General features: G+C 44.6%; 1 protein-coding gene across 7 annotated transcripts in view; it reads right to left on the reverse strand.

Moving 5' to 3' along the window:
- The window catches only part of LOC140464628 (neuronal-specific septin-3-like), a 408,811-nt gene that overhangs the window by 81,941 nt on the left and 311,095 nt on the right, over positions 1–15,775 (reverse strand). The gene's annotated exons all lie outside the window — the stretch shown is intronic.

A 15,775-nucleotide genomic window follows, 5' to 3' on the forward strand; every position in this document is an offset into this window, starting at 1 on the left:
AACACATTCCTCACATCTAGTTTCTTGCATTCCCCCCACAACCCTTGATCTCTGATTGATAAAAATCCGCTCTTCCCAGGACTCAATCCAGGGAGCCTTCTCCAAACCATCTCCAATGCATTTACATCCTTTCATAAATAGAGAAACCACAACAGTGTGGAGTTTGGGAAATGTGAGTCCATCCAAGTGCCACTAATGGGCACTACAGCACTGGCATCAGTGAATAGCAACAAGGGGTTATTCAGTCGGTCACCTGGTTGAAAGAGCTACCAAAGCACACATGTTAACCAAGAGATGAGAATTAACCACTTGTACAAGGAAAAAGAAAGTGCTCAATGTTATCAACACCGAATCCCTGTCAGGAATTGATGCTTCCCAGAGAAGGCAAACATTGACTAAATTGAAATAAAATCAGAAAACACATTTTCCTTGTTATTATTTGCTCTTGGGAAGTGGATTATTTATTTAAGGAAAGGTATCATTTTATTGAAGGCAGTTCAGAGAAGGTACACTAGGACGATCCCTGCTGTGCAGGGGTTGTCTTATGAGCAATGGCTGAACAGGTTGGGACTCTCCTCACTGGAGTTTAAAAGAATGAGAGGTGATTTTATTGAAACATTTGAGCTTCTTAAGGGGCTTGACAGGGTTAATGCTGAGAGGACGTTTCTCCTCATGGTAGACCCTAGGACAAGAGGGCATAGTCTCAGAATAAAGGGGCGCCAATTTAAGGCTGAGGTAAGGAGGAATGTCTTCTCTCAGAGGGTTGTGAGTCTTTGGAACTCCTTGTTACAGGGAGCTGTGGGGGCAGAGTCCTTGTGCATATTTATGATTGAGTTAGACAGAATCTCCATCAGGAGTGGCATTAAGAGTTATGGGGAAAATGCAGGGAAGTGTGCATGAGGAATGTCGGATCAGCCATGATCCTATTGAATGGTGGAGCAGCTCAAAGGGGTGAATGGCCTGCTCCTGTTCTTCTTCCTTCTGGTCTTATTTATTGTCCATTTCTAATCGCCCTTGAGCACATGATAGTGAGGAGCTACCTTCCAATTGTATTCCAATTGTCTTGGTATACAGTAGCGCCTCGACATACGAACGACCCCGTTCACGAACAAATCGGTTTGCGAAAAGCTTTGTTCATAAAATTTTGCTTCAACATACGTACAAAATTCAAGGTACGAGCAGTTTGTCTTTGGCGCGTGCGCTGTGAACGTGGGAAAAATTGATTCAGTTCACGAACCAGGTCCTGGAACAGATTAAGTTCGCAAGTCGAGGCGCTACTGTATATGTAAATAGGCGGTGGCATGGTGGCTCAGTGGTTAGCACTGCTGCCTCACAGTGCCAGGGTCCCAGGTTCGATTCCAGCCTCGAGCAACTGTCTCTGTCATTTGCACATTCTCCCCGTGTCTGCGTGGGTTTCCTCCGGGTGCTCCAGTTTCCTCCCACAATCTAAAGATGCGCAGGTCAGGTGAATTGGCCATGCTAAATTGCCCATAGTGTTAGGTGCATTAGTCAGAGGGAAAGGGGTCTGGGTGGGTTACTCTTCAGAGGGTTGGTGTGGACTTGTTGGGCCGAAGGGCCTGTTTCCAATCTAATCTAATCTAGTAGACCCAATTCAGTTGCTTCATTTCTTTGCAATAAAGTTGCAGAAACATTAAACCCTTGGAATTAAAATCACGATCATAAATATTAGAGACGAGTTATTAATATTAGACCAAGGAAATGAAATCATTAAAAAGCTGCAGGTAACATTTAATTAACCCAATATTAATGCTAGCTAGATGTGTAGCAGTAGCTGTTCAAGTCAGTTTATTATCCAGCACCTGCACTTAAGAGTCATAGAGATGTACAGCATGGCAACAGACCCTTCGGTCCAACCCGTCCACGCCAACCAGGTATCCCAACCCAATCTAGTCCCACCTGCCTGCACGTGGCCCATATCCCTCCAAACCCTTCCTATTCATATACCCATCCAAATGCCTCTTAAATGTGTACTAGCCTCCACCACATCCTCTGGCAGCTCATTCCATAAACGTACCACCCTCTGCGTGAAGAAGTTGCCCCTTAGGTCTCTTTTATATCTTTCCCCTCTCACCCTAAACCTATGCCCTTTAATTCTGGACTCCCTGATCCCAAGGAAAAGACTTTGTCTATTTATCCTATCCATGCCCCTCATAATTTTGTAAACCTCTATAAGGTCACCCCTCAGCCTCCGATGCTCCAGGGAAAACAGCCCCAGCCTGTTCAGCCTCTCTCTGTAGCTCAGATCATCCAATCCTGGCAACATCCTTGTAAATCTTTTCTGAACCTTTCAAGTTTCACAACATCTTTCTGATAGGAAGGAGACCAGAACTGCATGCAATATTCCAACAGTGGCCTAACCAATGTCCTGTACAGCTGCAACATGACCTTCCAACTCCTGTACTCAATACTCTGACCACTAAAGGAAAGCATAACAAATGCCTTCTTCACTATCCTACCTACCTGCGACTCCACTTTCAAGGAGCTATGAACCTGCACTCCAAGGTCTCTTTGTTCAGCAACACTCTCTAGAACCTTACCATAAAGTGTATAAGTCCTGCTAAGGTTTGCTTTCCCAAAATGCAGCACCTCGCATTTATCTGAATTAAACTCCATCTGCCACTTCTCAGTCCATTGGCCCATCCTGTTGTAATCTGAGGTAACCCTCTTCGCTGTCCACTACACTTCTAATTTAGGTGTCATCTGCAAACTTACTAACTGTACCTCTTATGCTCGCTTCCAAATCATTTATATAAATTACAAAAAGTAGAGGACCCAGCACCAATCCTTGTGGCACTCCACTGGTCACAGGCCTCCAGTCTGAAAAACAACCCTCCACCACCACCCTCTGTCTTCTACCTTTCAGCCAGTTCTGTATCCAAATGGCTAGTTCTCCCTGTATTCCATGAGATCTAACCAGTCTCCCATGGGGAACCTTGTCGAATGCCTTACTGAAGTCCATATAGATCACATCTACTGCTCTACCCTCATCAATCTTCTTTGTTGCTTCTTCAAAAAACTCAATCAAGTTTGTGAGACATGATTTCCCATGCACAAAGCCATGTTGACTATCCCTAATCAGTCCTTGCTTTTCCAAATACACATACATCCTGTCCCTCAGGATTCCCTCCAACAACTTGCCCACCAGTGAGGTCAGGCTCACCGGTCTATAGTTCCCTGGCTTGTCTTTACCGCCCTTCTTAAACAGTGGCACCACGTTTTCTAACCTCCAGTCTTCCGGCATCTCACCTGTGACTATCGATGAGACAAATATCTCAGCAAGAGGCCCAGCAATCACTTCTCTAGCTTCCCACAGAGTTCTCGGGTTCGCCTGATCACTTGACCTGCCTCCCAGCATCATTTCTGTGGGGGCCTCACACAGTGCCCAAAGATTACAGTTAACATAAGCATGTTGTACAACTCTGAGAACTATCTGATTTTTGCTATTTTTAATTCATCTGCTCAAGCATGTAATGATGCAGCTCTAGGGCAGGTGGGGCTTGAATTCAAGCTGATAGCCCTGAGGCAGAGTCACTGCGAATGCAACACAAGAGCCCTCAAACGACTAGCTTTACTCTTTATTCCCCTCTTAGCCACTCCTTTAATTCAAATCACAATGTCAGGACCTTCCAATTAAATTAAGAGACTTGCAGTTCAGGTGCTGGACAATGGAATCACCCAGAGAGTCTCAGTAATGCATAACAGAATCAGTACCATTAATTCCTGTGTGGGACAATGGGGTGCATTAATACTTTCCATGATAGTGACTAAGTTTGGGGCAGTGGGGGAGGGTGGGGGGGGAGGCAGTGAATAATGTGTCATCTTCTTCTCTCCCCACCCTCTGACATAACGGTGAACTAATTATGAGCCAATCAATTCGTGAAGAGCTGACAGGTACAGCTCAGATGAGGTTCCCAACCAATCGCAGGCCTCGACACTGGCATTCCGGGTCTCCAGAAGTTGCCAGGCCTATCAGTGGCCTAAAGGCCATTGGTCAAGATCTGCTGGATTCCTTGGGGGATGTAGGAGCGAGGTGGTGTGGTTTTGTTTGCTCCTTCGGGTTACAAGGTTAGTGGGAAAGTGAGGTCATCGAGGATGGAGGCAAGGTTTTCAGAAGCTACCCTTTTGCCTGCCATCCTGCCCCCAATTGTGCCCCCATCAGGTTGGAGCACCAGGAGCCCTTCCCCATCACCCAGGCAGGTTACCTTGATTTCCCACTCAGGAAACGAGCCAATCCTATCTGCTGCCTGATCATTGTGTGGGTGATCATTGACCATTAGAGCCTTCAAGTACAAGCAAAGTACTAGGGCTCTTAAGGTGCAGAGGTAGTGTCCCTGCCTCTGAGCCAGACAGCCCCGGTTCAAGTCCCCTTTCTTCATATACGTGCAATAATATCACTGAACAGGCTAATTCGAAAATATGGAAAGCCAAAATACAGTGTATGCTGGAAATTTGAAACAAGCAAGAAAGAATGCTGGAGAAACTCATCAGGTCTGGCAACATCTGTGAAGAGAGAAACAGAGTTAAGTTCAATCTTCCTATCTGAAGAAGTTGGGCAGCACGGTGGCTTGGTGGTTAGCACCGCTGCCTCATAGCAATAGGGACCCAGGTTCAATTCCATCCTCCAGGGTGACTGTCTCCCTGCATTTGTGTGAGTTTCCTCTGGGTGCTCTAGTTTCCTCTCACAGTCCAAAGATGTGCAGGTTAGGTAGATTGGCCAGGCTAAACTGTTCAGGGGCTGTGCAGACTTGGTGGATTAGTTAGAGGGGAGGCTACTCTTCAGAGGATCAGTGTGGACTCAATGGGTTGAAAAGCCTGCTTCCACACTGTTAGAATTCTATGGACTCAAAATGTTGACTCTGTTTCTCTCTTCATAGATGGTGCCAGACCTGCTGAGTTCCTTCAGCAATCTCTTTGCTTAACTGGTGGCAAATTGACCTTCTCACCCACAAATGTGAGGTGGAGAGAGGTGGTTGAGCATCTTGCCCCCTCTAGGTAAGGGAACACTTAACCTTGAGGCATCTCAACATTGATATCTGATAGTTACCACTTCACCCTGGCCATCAGTTCCTTATGGCTTCAAAACTCGGGATCATTTCTGTTCCTCAGGGGATCACCCTCATTTCTCAAACCTGCTCATAAAGCCATGCACTCCAAAATTCCCAGTTGTTGTCGTTAACGTTCGTGTATCCCCAGAGCAGAGTGTTCTGCTCCACCATCTTCACAGCTGCTTGCTCAGGGAGGTCGAAGAGTCACTTTAAAAAGGCAGAAACCCTCGCTGTATTTTGTAAAGCACTTGGATACATGATACAGGAGAGACCTCCCACTGATCATATCACTGGAAAATGGCTCCTTAAATCCCAAGCAGGCTTTAAGAAAATTAATCCTTATTGTCTGTAACGTTGTAAATACTGCACTGTAAGAGTCTCAGTGACTTACAATACAGCAACAGCCTACTTATAATAATCCACAGTGTTGACAAAATGAACAGAAAGAATGCGGTATTAGGCTGGATAGCACCTTTTCAGACAGGACAGCATGAATGGACCCGTACTTTCCAAAAAATGTCCTTATTTCTAAAATATAAATTTGAATTATTTGAGGCACTGGCAAACATCTTAATTTCTGTGTAAAAGTATGGAGAAAACAATTAACTTCTTTGTAAAGATCTAACTTAAATAAATATGAATTGAGCTGGCCCTATGATATGAAGTTCGTTCACTTATGAATGTATCAGTGCTGTGTCCATAAGGTAGAGTTGCAACAGAAACCTGAAAATTCAAAGATGCTTCAACATGCCATTTTCTGCTTTACGAGCACTGTTTTACTAGATCTTTTGGTCAATCAAGCAATAAATTTGCCTCCTGTAATTTATTAAGGAACCCTGCCATACTTGCTTTACTTAACCTTTTGACCAGTCTTTAGCTTATCGATCTGTTTTACGGAATTATAAAAAGGACCCAGAAACATCATCTCAATCAGATTCCAGTTGAACTCCTTATTACCTGACAATTAAAACAATGACCAAATCCACACATCATTAAATTACCTGCCGATTGTACCGGTGGAAAATACTCTCTTAAATCCCATCAAACGTCTTACAAGTAAATTAGACCTTTACTGGGTTGCAGTACTGCGAATTGCTTCAGAGGAGAAATAGATGCTGACATTATATCAATACTGTCAGCGTGTTAATGAAATTAATAGAAAGAGTATCACAAGAGAGTTCAATCCTGATGCACTCCAAAATTCACTGATCTTCTCAAGTCCTCTATTAGATTTGGGCAAGGAAAGGTCAGAGTTCTGGAAAGCTTTCACATCGACACCAGGCACCAGGCTCCTGTTTAGTGCTACAAGGAGCATAGAAACGATATTTACAGTTGGAAGAGCAAAACTTGTATATGGATGTCTAATCTGCCTGTGATTGACTGCACAAACAGTGTGGGAACTGTCTCACAGGCAGAGAAAAAAAACAAGCCAAAAAGGCTAAAGGCAAATTTGTCAATGACAGAGCGCAGACTTAATGCATTATTAAACAATGCCGCTTTAGATAATTCAGTCCACTGCAGTGAAAAGCTCAGACTCTTCACCAAACGCAATGTGCGCTACCTGTTTATTTACAGACACCTAAATGAGATGCTGGTACTTTACAATGGTTGAATTAATCTCCTGGTTATGTTTTGAATGAGATCATGGCACAGTCTCGTGATAGCCTGACCTTGGTGGTGGGAAAGTTGTTGGAGGGAATTCTGAGGGACAGAATGTACGTGTATTTGGAAAGGCAAGGACTGATTAGGGATAGTCAACATGGCTTTGTGCGTGGGAAATCATGTCTCACAAACTTGATTGAGTTTTTTGAAGAAGTAACAAAGAAGATTGATGAGGGCAGAACAGTAGATGTGATCTATATGGACTTCAGTAAGGCGTTCGACAAGGTTCCCCTTGGAGACTGATTAGCAAGGTTAGATCTCATGGAATACAGGGAGAACTAGCCATTTGGATACAGAACTGGCTGAAAGGTAGAAGACAGAGGGTGGTGGTGGAGGGTTGTTTTTCAGACTGGAGGCCTGTGACCAGTGGAGTGCCACAAGGATTGGTGCTGGGCCCTCTACCTTTTGTCATTTATATAAATGATTTGGATGCGAGCATAAGAGGTACAGTTAATAACTTTGCAGATGACACCAAAATTGGAGGTGTAGTGGACAGCAAAGAGGGTTAACTCAGATTACAACAGGATCTTGACCAGATGGGCCAATGGACTGAGAAGTGGCAGATGGAGTTTAATTCAGATAAAGGCGAGGTGCTGCATTTTGGGAAACCAAGTCTTAGCAGGACTTATGCACTTAATGGTAAGGTCCTAGGGAGTATTGCTGAACAAAGAGACCTTGGAGTGCAGGTTCATAGCTCCTTGAAAGTGGAGTTGCAGGTAGATAACATAGTGAAGAAAGCGTTTGGTATGCTTTTCTTGGTCAGAGTATTGAGTACAGGAGTTGGGAGGTCATGTTGCGGCTGTACAGGACATTGATTAGGCCAGTGTTGGAATATTCCGTGCAATTCTGCTCTCCTTCCTATCGGAAAGATGTTGTGAAACTTGAAAGGGTTCAGAAAAGATTTCCAAGGATGTTGCCAGGGTTGGAGGATCTGAGCTACAGGGAGAGGCTGAACAGGCTGGGGCTGTCTTTCCTGGAGCATCGGAGGCTGAGGGGTGACCTTATAGAGGTTTACAAAATTATGAGGGGCATAAATAGGATAAATAGACAAAGTCTTTTCCCTGGGATGGGCGAGTCCAGAACTAGAGGGCATAGGTTTAGGGTGAGAGGGGAAAGATATAAAAGAGACCTAAGGGGCAACGTTTTCATGCAGAGGGTGGTACATGTATGGAATGAGAGGCCAGAGGAAGTTGCGGAGGCTGGTACAATTGCAACATTTAAGAGGCATTTGGATGGGTATATGAATAGGAAGGGTTTGGAGGGATATGGGCCGGGTGCTGGCAGGTGGGACTAGATTGGGTTGGGATACCTGGTCGGCATGGACGGGTTGGACCGAAGGGTCTGTTTCCGTGCTGTACATCTCTATGACTCTATGATGGTCCTTATTTCAAACACGCAGGGACCTTCACTACAACTCCAATTAAACAGACAGTACCAGTCCAGCTCCTAATCAATATCCACCTTTCATCACAAATTTTGGCCCATTCACTTAACCAGCAGTATGTAGAACTTAATATCTATAAAAACATCCTATCATGTCTGTGTGTCATATGAAATGCATGCACCTCCAATTTGCTTTTTTAATACATTGCTACCCTGACCAGCCAATGGGCAACTTGTTCCATACAGAGGGTGGTTTGTATGTGGAACAAGCTGCCAGAGTAAGTGGTGGAAGCTGGTACAATTGCATTTGGATAGGAAACAGTTGGAGGGAATTGGGCCAAAAGTTCAGTTTAGGAAACCTGGTCAGCACGAACGAGTTGGGGGCAAAAGGACATGTTTCCATGCTTTATAATTCTATGACTCTATAAATGAATTTACTTAGACTGAACTCCCCAATTCCCAATCTGTGTGAGGATGCATAGGTCATGGACTGACTCTGAATTCATAAAACCGACAAAATAGAGTTAGGACAGCCACCATGTGCACACAGTGTAGATACGGATATGACCCCAGATTAAGTTCTCCACAATTTGTGGCTACCTTGACATTTATGACTCAATAAACAGGCACTGTCTCTTTCTTGGGGAAGGAAGGAGATGGAAGTGAAAGTTATTGGACTTAAAATGTCTTAAAAGGGAACATATTCTAGAAGCTCATTGTTATCTGAGGTACTAACAATGGACTATTTCCCACGATTGACAACTGTTTTCCTTACTTCCTGTTTCTTTGACTTCTCTCCTCTTCCCTGAAGAGGAGCGTGGCTCCACTCTTCAAAGATCAGAGAGGTTCCTGCAGTGCCAAGGGTTTAAACATGCTCCACCTCCAACAGAACCAACTTTCACCGAGCATTTTCAATGTAGAGAACATCCAATACATTTTACAGATATCTGATACCAAACCACACAAGGAGATTTTCGGATCAACAACACAGACGTTCAATCAAAGTGGTAATTTCTATGGTATGCCTTCAAGAATGAAAGTGAGGCAGAGAGAGAACTCTGGGTATATTTTTTATTATCTTAAAATTATTATTGAATTTATGTTGTTGTAAAGACTGTTGCTGCAGTACTTCAACCTGAAAGCTGTTAAAATTTCTTCCTGTGTTAAATGTTGGTTTCAATGCAAAATTTGATTATCCTTTGCCAACATGGCATCTCCATGGATAATGGCAGCAGAGTTTTAGATGACCTCCTGTATATGGTGGGTAAAAAATGGGCAGGGGTTGCAAACTGGAGGACACTGGCACAGTTCAGATCAAACTTTAACCAAGGAAATGAATGAGGGTTTTGGCTACAGGAGAGCTGAGTTGGGACAAGACAGGGCAATGTTGTGGACACAGAATAGGAAACTCCATCCAAAGCCCATTAACTAATCACCCTTTTGCTTGTGGGAGCTTCTAATCATTGTCACATTAATTAACAATGGAATCAACAAAGAAAAAACAAATTTCATTCATTGTGAAACATTTTATAATGTTTTTAGAATGTAAAAAACACACAATCTTCAACAGGAAGGCAATCTTACTTGTGGCTTAATCTTGTTAAAGGTTTGGCCTCACTGCAAAGTTCAGCCTTGGATGTTCCTTGGAGACATTCACTGGCTTAAACTCTGCATCTGATTTACCCACAGAACATTTCCATAGACCGACAGCCAAAGGAACAATCAGGGGCAAACAAAGTGAGTCACTTCTGTTTGTAATTAAATGGCTAATTAGAACCATTGCTAAGCAATCTACAGCCCACTGAATATGCAAATGAGGTAAAGAACCACTTTAGTAGATTCACAAATATACTCTCTGTATCCAATGTCACCCTTGGCTTAGTGAACGGAAGACTGTGGGCTCAGACTCCACTGTAGACACTGCAGTCCCACGGTCCAGGCTGACAATTCGATGCAGAGCTAAGGGAATGCTGCACTATGGGAAATAGTCCTTCTTTAAAGGAAGATAGATTCCCCAAAAGGCTGGAGGGAAGAAATTGTGTACTGTGTGACTTGGAAGAGAAAGCAGTGGCCAAATTAGCTGCCACCTTACCTTAAATTACAACAGTAACCTCATCACAGAATTAGTTGGTTGCAAAGTGCTTCTGGACATTCTGTGGCTGTGGAAGGATCTAGAAAAATGTATGTTTTTTCACGAGAAGCAAAAGGAAATCAAAAGGTGTCTTTTTGCTTTTTTGAAAATATTACATATGAAATCATAATTCTCAATTCATGGTGAGCTAATGGAACCTAGCCAGCTGGGGAACTGGGATATTATAACTAGCTGTAACCTCCTTGGCCTATGTAGAGGTGAAAGGAATCAGATTTAATCTCAATCCTGATTGCTGTCCAGCGAATGCAATGGGACACCATCAATGAATGGAGATTTAGTGAGGACAGGATCGCTCCTGACTCTGATGCCTTCCTTAGCTAATCAGCCAACTGCTGCTCACCCTACCAAGTAGAAAGAAAGGCCATGTTCATGATGCATAAGACAATGTGACTTGAAGAACCATAATGTGTTCATGAGATATTTTCTCACCATTCTAAGACTAGTCTGATTTACTAAGATTGACATCTTGCAAAGATGCTCTCCTTCCCTCACAGTGCCAACAGGAAGGTAGATTCAGTGGAATATAGGTTTGCTCGCTGAGCTGCAAGGTTCATTTCCAGACGTTTCGTCACCCTACTAGGTAACATCTTCAGTGGGCCTCCAGACGAAGCACTGTTGTTGTTTGTTGATACACACCACTTTGACTGGGACAACACATCCATCCTAGGACAAGCCAAACAGAGACACGCACGAGAACTCCTAGAAGCAAGGCATTCCAACCGGAACTCTATTATCAAACATATCGAGTTAGACTCCATCTACCACCCCGTGAGCAAAACAGGAAATGACATCACCACCAGAAATGATGTCACCACAGAAAATGACATCACCAACCCAAAGAAACCCAAAGATATAAATAGACAGCAGGAATTATCAAAAGTGCTTCGCCCAGAGGCCCCCTGAAGATGTTACCTGGTAGGGTGAAGAAATGTCTGGAAATAAACCTTCTAGCTCAGTGAGCAAATCTATATCCAGAACCTCAACCTGAGCTACAAATCTTCTCAAAACTCGCTAAGCTAGAGTCAAGTCCCTCAAGGTACAAGGAAAGCAGATATATGTATGGAATGAGTTGCCAGAGGAAGTGATGGATGCAGGTACAGTTACAACATTGAAAAGACATTTAGACAAGCATATGAATAGAAAAGGTTTGGAGGGATATGGGCCAAACACGGGCAGTGGGATTAGTTTAGTTTGGGAACATGGTCGGCATGGACTGTTGGACCAAAGGATCTGTTTCCATGCTGTATGACTCTATAACCTTGCAATTCATTCTCAACATGTCTGAGTGAACAGGCCTGTTACCTGCTCCAGCCCATATCCCAGCTTGATCTCCTAAAACAGAATTCTAATAGTTTGCCTCAGGGAGGAACATTGAGAGGCTTATTCTTAACAACATGCACAACTGTACTGGATGGATTATGGACTTATGTTTACATTGTTGAGGTGGAGCTATTGTTGACAAAGTCAGCATTTAATGGCCATCCATCAATACCCTGGAAAAGGTGGTGGTGAGCTGCCTTCCTGAACTACAGACCATGAAATGTAAGACTGCCCACAATGCTGTTGGGGAGGGGGTGCCAAGATTTCAAACCAATGACAGCGAAGGAATGGCGATGCTGTTCCAATCCAGGATGATGAGTGGCTTGGAGTGAGGTCTCCGTGATCCAGATGCCATTGTCCTTCTCGGTAGTGAAGGTCACCAAACTGAAAGCCGCACTGGAAGGAGACTTGGTGAATTGATGCAGTCAACATCTTGTAGATGGTACATGTTGCTGCCGCTGTGTGTTGGCAGTGGAGGAAGTGGAGAGCATTCTAACGTGCCCCTGACTAGGACTTTGTAGATGATGAAAAGACATTGGGGAACCTGGTGTCGAGTTACCCATCACACAACTCCAAGCCCTTTGCTGCGTAAAACCGCACCTCTCTAAAAGCGAGGACATACCCTCTGTGAGAAGCTCAGAAACTGGAAATGCTGCAATGACTAGTTTCCATCTTGCAGCAGCCCTGTTAAACAATGTATCTTTGGAAGGTTCTGAGATACTGACTAGATTCCAAAATATTAATACAGAGATTTTAATTTTTACAGTAATCATGAGCCTTAGCCAAAGGCTGAATAAAGTACAGAATTTCTGTAGGGGTTCTCTGAATGCCCAGTATAAGGTTGGCAGTGACAGACACTATGTAAATAGCCATCTCTCCATGGTTTCAGTTCCTCCACCAGAGTTATGGCTGCTTGAAAAAGCAGTGATTTTATTTATCGTTCCCCTTGTGAAAAGCAATCACTTCTCTGAACAGAATCTTTGTGGACGATAGCTGGGCGTTTTTCAATCTGAGCGGATGTGGTCCTCTGCGAAAACAAAAGAACGTCTTCTTTCCAGAGTGTGGTGATTAAGAGTTCCTGATAGCAGCATTGCCTGCCTCTGATAGCGGCCAGTATCCTGAGGGAATCAGCTTGTATTCTGAAAGACATCCCAGTGTTCAGGGCTGATCAAAAATCTCAGCAAACCCAAGACCGAGACTCACACCAAGGACTCTTAAAGGGGCAGACAATGGGTTGTGACTGATCCAATAACTGCAATCAGCGACAGTGTTGGCATGATGAAATTTTAAAAAATTCATTCACACGAAGAGAGTGTTGCTGGAACATCCTGTAATTTCCCAGAGAGCAGTTAAGAGTCAACCACATTGCTGTTGGTCTGGAGGCACATGTAGGTCAGACCAGATAAGGATGACAGTTTCCTTCACTGAAGGACATTAGGGAATCAGACGAGTTTTCCCCAACAATTGGCAATGGATTCATGGTCATTGTTAGACCCTTACTTCCAGATTTTACTGAGTTCAAATGACACCATCTACCATGGCAGGATTTGAACTGGGTCCCCAGAACATTACCTGCATCTCTGGATTAACAGTCTAGTAGTCATTACCATCCGACGCCTAGAGGAAGAATGCCTCATTGTCCACCTCGGGTCCCTCCAATCCCATGGCACCAATGTGGATTTCACCAGTTTCTTCATTTCCCCTTCCCCCACCTTACCTCAATTCCAATCTTCCAGCTCAGCACCATCCTCATGACCAGTCCCTCCTGTCCATCTTCCTTCCCCCCTATCTGCTCCACCTTTCTCTCTGACTTAGCACCTTTACCCCCACCTCCTTCCACCTATTCAGCTACCTTCCCCTATCTTCCCCCCTCCCATTTATCTCTCCACCTGCCCAGGCTCCTCACCTCATTCCTGATGCAGGGCTTTTGCCCGAAACGTCGATTCTCCTGCTCCTCGGATGCTGTCTGACCTGCTGTGCTTTTCCAGCACCACTCTCAACTCAATCTCCAGCATCTGCGATCCTCACTTTCACCTGGTAATACCACTGGGCCATCACCTCCCGTCAATAGCCAAAGCCACTGTCCTGTAATGTGCATGGACTGTGTACCATCATCTACCACTCCTGGGACACCATCACCCATTGATAATTGTGGCTCCTGGTTGCAGTATGCCCAGAGTGGGGACTCTAAGCATTGGCGAGGGTGTGGTGGTAGCATGGTATGCACGGAGTGGGGACTCCTGACACCATTGGGGCAGTAGTGGAGCCAGGGATTCCTTTTTGCAGGCAGAGTAAGACAGCACATTGGAACCTGGTATCAGCGGTGGTGTTGGCGAGGTGGGCCCAGCAGTGAAGAGATAGTGCCTAAGGAGTGGCGACTCCTATGTTGGGTCTGGTGTAGGTAGTGGGAGGGTGGATCGAAGATGGACCCTCTCTCAGTTATATCCTTTTAATCTTGAGTTTTCAAAATGGTGGTGGATTGTGGTGACAGTTGGAGCTTGTCACTGTACTTTACTGAATTGTTCACCATAAAATACAAGTGACGATAAATTGTACAATCAATAAATTCAATCAGTCAATCACTGAACACTGGGTGGGGTCATCAGCAAAACAGCTGTGATGTGAATGCCAACAGCGTGAGTTCAATTCCTGCACCAGCTCAGGTCACCCATGAAGGACTCTCCTTCTCAACCTTGCTTCATGCCGGAGGTCAGGTGACCCTCAGGTTCAGCCACCACCAGTCATTTCTCTCGAAGGAGACAGCAACTTATCGCAACTTTACCTTCACTTAAAGTAATAAATAATTCTGAATCAACTGAAGAAAGAAGTTTTTCAATAAACCTTTTGGGTGGCACAGTAGCTCAATGGTGCTAGAGACCTGGTTTTGATTCCAGCCTTGGGTGACTGTGCAGTTTGCGTACTCTCCCTGTATCTGTGTGGGTCCTTGCCAGGTGCCTCAGTTTCCTCCCACAGTCCAAAGATGTGCAGGTTCAGTGGCTTAGCCATGGGAAGTGCAGGGTTACAGGGAGGTGGGTCTGGGTGGTATGCTCTTCAGAGGGTCAGTGCAGACTCGATGGGCTGGATAGCCTCTTTCCACACTTAGGGATTCTAGGCAAGTTTGGTTATAGTTCTTTGACAGATAGAACAATACAGCACAGAACAGGCCCTTCGGCCCACGATGTTGTGCCGAACACTTGTCCTAGCTTAAGCACCTATCCAATTGCCGCTTAAAGGTCACCAATCATTCTGACTCTGCCACTCCCACAGGCAGCGCATTCCATACCCCCACCACTCTCTGGGTAAAGAACCTACCCCTGACATCCCCCCTATACCTTCCACCCTTCACCTTAAATTTATGTCCCCTTGTAACGTTTTGTTGTACCCAGGGAAAAAGTTTCTGACTGTCTAGTCTTTCTATTCCTCTGATCATCTTATAAACCTCTATTAAGTCACCCCTCATCCTTTGCCGTTCCAATGAGAAAAGGCCTAGCACTCTCAACCTATCCTCATGTCACCTATTTTCCATTCCAGGCAACATCCTGGTAAATCTTCTCTGCACCCTCTCCAAAGCTTCCACATCTTTCCTAAAGTGAGGCGACCAGAACTGCACACAGTACTCCAAATGTGGCCTTACCAAGGTCCTGTACAGCTGCAACATTACTTCACGACTCTTGAATTCAATCCCTCTGCTAATGAACGCCAATACACCATAGGCCTTCTTACAAGCTCGATCCACCTGAGTGGCAACTTTCAAAGATCTATGAACATAGACCCCAAGATCCCTCTGCTCCTCCACCTTACTAAGAACCCTACCGTTAAACCCTGTATTCCGCATTCTTATTTGTCCTTCCAAAATGGACAACCTCACACTTGACAGGGTTGAACTTCATCTGCCACTCCTCAGCCCAGCTCTGCATCATATCTAAGTCCCTTTGCAGCCGACAACAGCCCTCCTCACTATCCACAACTCCACCAATCTTCGTATCATCTACAAATTTACTGACCCACCCTTCGATTCCCTCTTCCAAGTCATTACTAAACATTACAAACAGCAGAGGACCCAGAACTGATCCCTGCAGAACTCCACTTGTAACTGGGCTCCAGGCTGAATATTTACCATATACCACCACTCTCTGACTTCGACCGGTTAGCCAGTTTTCCATCCAATTGGCCAAATTTCCCTCTATCCCAT

Source organism: Chiloscyllium punctatum, chromosome 40, assembly GCF_047496795.1.
Source record: "Chiloscyllium punctatum isolate Juve2018m chromosome 40, sChiPun1.3, whole genome shotgun sequence".
NCBI lineage: Eukaryota > Metazoa > Chordata > Chondrichthyes > Orectolobiformes > Hemiscylliidae > Chiloscyllium > Chiloscyllium punctatum.